Source organism: Triticum dicoccoides, chromosome 7A, assembly GCF_002162155.2.
Source record: "Triticum dicoccoides isolate Atlit2015 ecotype Zavitan chromosome 7A, WEW_v2.0, whole genome shotgun sequence".
In the NCBI taxonomy this organism is placed as follows: Eukaryota; Viridiplantae; Streptophyta; class Magnoliopsida; order Poales; family Poaceae; genus Triticum; species Triticum dicoccoides.
Genome location: NC_041392.1, coordinates 574,484,607 through 574,490,566, shown reverse-complemented (window position 1 = coordinate 574,490,566; position 5,960 = coordinate 574,484,607).

Below are 5,960 nucleotides of genomic sequence, written 5' to 3'. Positions count from 1 at the left end.
AACAATGAAGAAAATTTACTATGCATGGCTTAGATAAGGGAAAAGTCAATCTTTGCTCCGCCACTGCCCCTGAGGCCGATCCAAATGACGTCAGTGAGGAGGTTATCTCGCAATCCGAGTAGGTTGAGGTAGCCAAGTGTAACGCCCATGATGCGGCTACATCTCGCACGTGACGAGGCACGAATTAGAGGCATAACCGCATGGTGGTTTTGTCGCAAGAGGGGTAATCTTCACACAATCCCATGTACTGAATAAGAAAGGGATAAAGAGTTGGCTTACAATCGCCACTTTACACAAATAACAAGTTAAACATACATCATCCAGAGTACAATCAAGGTCCGACTACGGAACCAAAATTAAAGAAGACAACCCCAAATGCTAGATCCCCGATCGTCCCAACTGGGCTCCACTACTGATCATCTGGAAAAGACACAAAACAATGACCAAGATCTTCATCGAGCTCCCACTTGAGCTTGCTTGCGCCAACTGCACTGGTATCATCGGCACCTGCAACTGTTTGGAAGTATCCGTGAGTCACGAGGACTCAGCAATCTCACACCCGTCAAGACTATTTAAGCTTATGGGTAGGATAGGGTAATAAGATGGAGCTGCAGCAAGCACTAAGCAAATATGATGGCTAACATACGCAAATAAGAGCGAGAAGAGAAGCAACGCAACAGTCGTGAAGCTAGAAGTGATCAAGAAGTGATCTTGAAACTACTTACGCACAACCATAACGCAAGAACCGCGTTCACTTCCCAGACTCCACCGAAAAGAGACCATCACGGCTACACACGCAGTTGATGCATTTTAATTAAGTCAAGTGTCAAGTTCTCTACAACCGGAAATTAACAAATTCCCATCTGCCACATAACCGTGGGTACGGCTCTCGAAAGTTTATACCCTGCAGGGGTGTACCAACTTAGCCCATCACAAGCTCTCACGGTCAACGAAAGATATTTCTTCTCCCGGAAAGACCCGATCAGTCTCGAAATCCCGGTTTCAAGACATTTCGACAATGGTAAAACAAGACCAGCAAAGCCGCCCTATGTGCCGACAATCCCGATAGGAGTCGCATGTATCTCGTTCTCAGGGAAACACCGGATGAGACAGGCTACGAGTAAAACCAGCCCTCGAGTTTCCCCAAGGTGGCCCTGCAGGCGGCTCGGTTCGGACCAACACTTAGAGAAGCACTATCCCGGGGGGTTAAAATAAAGATGACCCTCGGGTTGGCCGACCCAAGGGAAGGGTAATAGGTTGTTGGGCAAATGTAAAACCAAGATTGGGCCTTGCTGGAGGAGTTTTAGTCAAGGCGAACTGGCAAGGGGTTCCCATAACACCCAACCGCCTAAGGAACGCAAAATCAAGGAACATAACACTGGTATGACGGAAACTAAGGCGGCAAGAGTGGAACAAAACACCGGGCATAAGGCCGAGCCTTCCATCCTTTACCAAGTATACATATGCATTAATTAAAATAAGAGGTATTGTGTGTTGGGTTCTATGGTAGGGTGCATCGACTACAAATTAAAATTTTCCTACGCGCAGAACAACCAAGAACATGCTACGGGAAATGGATCACAGTTCGTTGCCACTAGACGCGCAGAACCATGCAGCGAAAGAAGAGTTGGGGCAGCGCGTCCGCGTGGATCATCTCATCCTCGTCCGATCTCCATCAAACAGCCAGTCGTCGTTCCCACGTATAGGTCCGCCAGAGTGGTGCAAGTGCACCGCCTCTAACGGTATCCGCACATGCAGGAGGAACGTCGCGCGGCAGACTGCTAGGTCCGATCACACAACCGGCGGCAAGTGGAGGTGTCTATTCGTAACACATGCAAACCCTAGTGACAGCGCCGAAGTGATCAATCTCATGAGTGTGCCGCACCCCCACTTTATATAGGCATCTGTCGCGGGCTCAACACTTGGGCCTCGCACGGACCCTAAAGCCCATAAGTCTACTCAGCCAAAATCCGAACACAGCTCGGATCACATCCGACCAGTGTCCTCAGATCCGACCTCGTAGGTTCCTTCCCTTAAGCGCGCGACCCCTTAGGTTCAAGCTGGCTTGGTCGCAGTTCGGATCACCTCCGAACTGCACGGTTGGTAGCGGCCCCTAGGAAGGCATGCCGAACACCAAGCAGACTATGAAGTTGGTTAGGCGAACATGTACATCATACTTCCATTTCTTTTGCCACACGATATATGTTGTCGGGCTCAAGGCGAGTCTGTCATCCTTGTGCTAGCCCGTCCTTTTTCTCGTTCCAGTGATGTTGACCACAAAACGGATTATCTCATAATCCTAATCGCATGGCCATGCTTATCTTGGTCGGATCACACGAGGGGCCCAGAGTATATCTCTCCTGATCGGAGGGGCAAATCCCATCTTACTCGATCATGTCTCGCAGCATGGGTCTGGACAAGGCTGAAACCTACCTTTGTAACTACCCAGTTACGGAGTAGCATTTGATCGGCCCAAAGCAAGTCTGTCACCATCCCGAGTACATGCGTCAGCTCAAGTCTTAGGACATAGAACGTATGTTGTACTAGAAACTCACAGATGACATATCGTTGCGTCTCATAGTTGGGTCTGTCCGACTTGGACCTTATCTTAACTCGGATCCGACTATGTCGAATCCGACCAGATCCTTCCGAGTCCATATTATCCGGTTAGCATTCAATGCTCCATGGCTAGTGAGACCAATCCATCAACCGTGTCATATGCTAGTCTAGTCGGTTGCGTGTCCACACAGCCCTTTCGACTAGGGACCTTTTAGGATAGTCATCATACAATGCATAGTCCCACAAACAAGTCACGTACTTGCTATTACACATCATTGATAATGTTCAAGGACTATCTTTATTCATAAACACATAGGAAATATCATCATACATGATTGCCTCTAGGGCATATCTCCAACATTGTGATATCCCAACATATCCATGTTCCAACATGGAACAAACTTCAACTTCACCTGCAACTAAAAATGCTATAAGAGGGGCCGATCAAAAGCGGTAACGTAGCCAAAAAAAGGTTTGCTAGGAAGCTGGGTTAGAGGCTTCACATGGCAATATGGGAGGCATAATATAACAAGTGGTAGGTAGCGCGGCATAGCGATGGAGCGAATAACTAGCAAGCAAAGATAGAAGCGATTTCGAGGCTTTGATCATCTTGCCTGAGATCCCGCAAGGAAGAAGAACGAGTTCAAGAAGTAGACCAACAGACGTAGTCGAACGAATCCTCACAACTCCAGAACGAAACCGAAGCTAACGAGAGAAGCAACCTGAAAAGAAGCAAGCAACATAGTAAACAACCATCACATAAACATGGCATGATGCACAATCAAATATGATGCATGTCCGATTTAAAGATGCATGGCATGGCAAAATGCATAAACAATACTACAAATTAAGTGGAGCTCAATACGCAACGAGTTACATATTGACGAAACACCACATTCAAACATTTAGTTCACTCTCATTTATGTATCCAACAATATTAAATATTGTTAAACATGGCAAGAGGTAAAGCATAATAAAACTACCTATCTAGGCAAGTTTAAATGAGGCCGGAACAACAAACAACAATTCCGGAAAATCCCCATATGCATATTAAGAATTTGGTACTGTTCTGCCCTAACCATATTTTAGAGTTGTTAAACGGGAAAATAAAGTGCATCATGTTAATCTATGCATTTTTCTACCCCATTTACATATAAAGTTTATTAAGTTTGGAGCTACGATTATTTAGTTATGAAATAAAGCATTTTAACATGGCATTTTAGCAAATTAAACAAACAGCAATTTAAACATTTTTAACATGGATGAAAGTGGCATATTATGAAACTAGACGAAAATCTAAGCATTTTTCATATATAAAGCATTTTAATATGATGCACGGTTTTAAGTTATTATATGCATGATCAACAAGGGTTTTTCTGCAAAACTGCAGATCCTGGATAAATACTAAAATTGTAGCGCAGGAAAAAATACTTTGGGCTAAAACTGAATGGCCCAACAGTGCACAGGAGTCTGGGCGACTGCTCACCAGCGTGGCCACTGGGTCGGCGCGAGCTGGGCCTGGCCCACTCGGTGGGGGAGGCAAGCTGGATTGGACTGCGCCTGCGGCTGGGCTGCGGAGAAGGCGCTGGCCCATGCGGGCAGGAGCCACGGTCAACGGGGCGCTGGAGGCGTTCGTCTCCTCGTTCCTGAGCGGGACGAGGCCATGGCGGCGCCGGCGGCTAACGGCGACGGGGCGGCAGGACGGCGGCGGGGACGGACAGATCCGAGGTGAGAGAGGCCTGATCCGGCTGCGGGGGAGCCGGACGGCGGCTTCCGGGACCGGCAAAGCTCCGGCGAGCTCAGGGCCATGGCGAGCGGGGCACCTGCGAAGGGGAAGAGAGAGGTCAGGGACGGGCGAGAGAAGAGGAAGCACGGGAAGGAGAGGGGCAGCGAGGCCTGGCCTGGGGTCAGGGTCGCCGGCGGACGGCGCGGCGTGCTCCGGTGAGGACGGCTGAAGGCGGCGGCGAGGAGGAAGAAGGGAGGAGCTGCGGGATCGAGCTTGGGCGCGCGGGACGCTCGCGGCTGCCTACGGGATGCGGCGGCGGACGACTCGGGCCAGCACGGGCACACGATGGGCTTCACGGGCCGCGGCGGCTGGTGGTGGAGGAGGAGGCGCCAAGTGGCGGTGGTGGAGAGGGTGGCTGCGGAAACGAGAAGGAGGGGCTAGGGTTTCGAAAATGGAAGGGGAAGGGTGTCCATTTATAGGCGAGGATCTAGGGTTGGGGGTTTGAGGGGGTTTCGGTGCCTCGGATCGCGACCGTGCGGCTCCGGACAGAGGGGGAAACTAGGTGGGCTGCAGGTGAATAGTAGTGGGCTGTGCAGAAGGGCTCAGGCTAAGAGAAGAGAAGAGAGAGAGGCCCGACGACTGTTTCAGAAGACCGAAAACGTCCGACGTGTGCCCGGCTATAGTGCCACTAGATGTTTAACGGTGGGCTACCCGATCGACTCCGAATGTGATGAAACTTGGCAGGCGGTCTACTGACAACATAACAACACCTCACGCCAACTTTCATCCCATTCGGAAAACATTTTTATGCCACTTATAAAATAATATTTTGGACGTGCTGAGGGCGCATGCAAGTGTGTCTGGGCTCAGAACGAATAACGGAAAGAACTGGGAGAACCCGGACGGATGCAAGTTTTGAAAGCATGATGATGCAATGCACATGATGACATGGCAAGATGCAACACGTAAGCGAATGACATGGCAACAACGCGCATAACTGGAAGACACCTGGCGCAATGGTCTCAGGGCATTACAACACTCCACCACTACAAGAGGATCTCGTCCCGAGATCTAGGATGGCACCGGGGAGAAACGGAAGAGGAAGAGGTAAAACAAACTTCCTTCTTGGACAAACGAGTGAAACCACGAACCTTGAGAGGTTGGGAAAATTGAAACAAAGAAAACCACAAAGATTAACAAAGTTGAAAACACTCCGTTAGAAAAGATTAACAAGGAACATTACCTTGTAGGTTGAAACACATAAGAAAAGGGTTGCAATGGACAAGAAGTACATATAAGCACTCCGGTTGAAACAAGATAGAGAAGGAATAAGAATGGTATAATTTGGACAGCACTCCGACTGTAAATGGAAGGAATTGAACACGAACTTTACAAGATGAGAGGATAGTTGATGAAATCAACAACACACTGCCTCCGGAACTATTGAAAGAATGGCACCATGGGTAAGAAAGATTTCAGACAGCACTCCGGTTGAGAAGGGAGGCAAAACTTGACAAGATGAGAAGACTTGAAAAGAGGGCAAGACACTCCGGTTAAAAGGATAAGCACGAGAAAAACACGATCTTCAATTTGAGATGATGAGTGAAGAGAACAACATCACAATGCCTCCGGAAGAAATGAAAGAATGGAATGGAATGAATGGAGGGAAACAAGA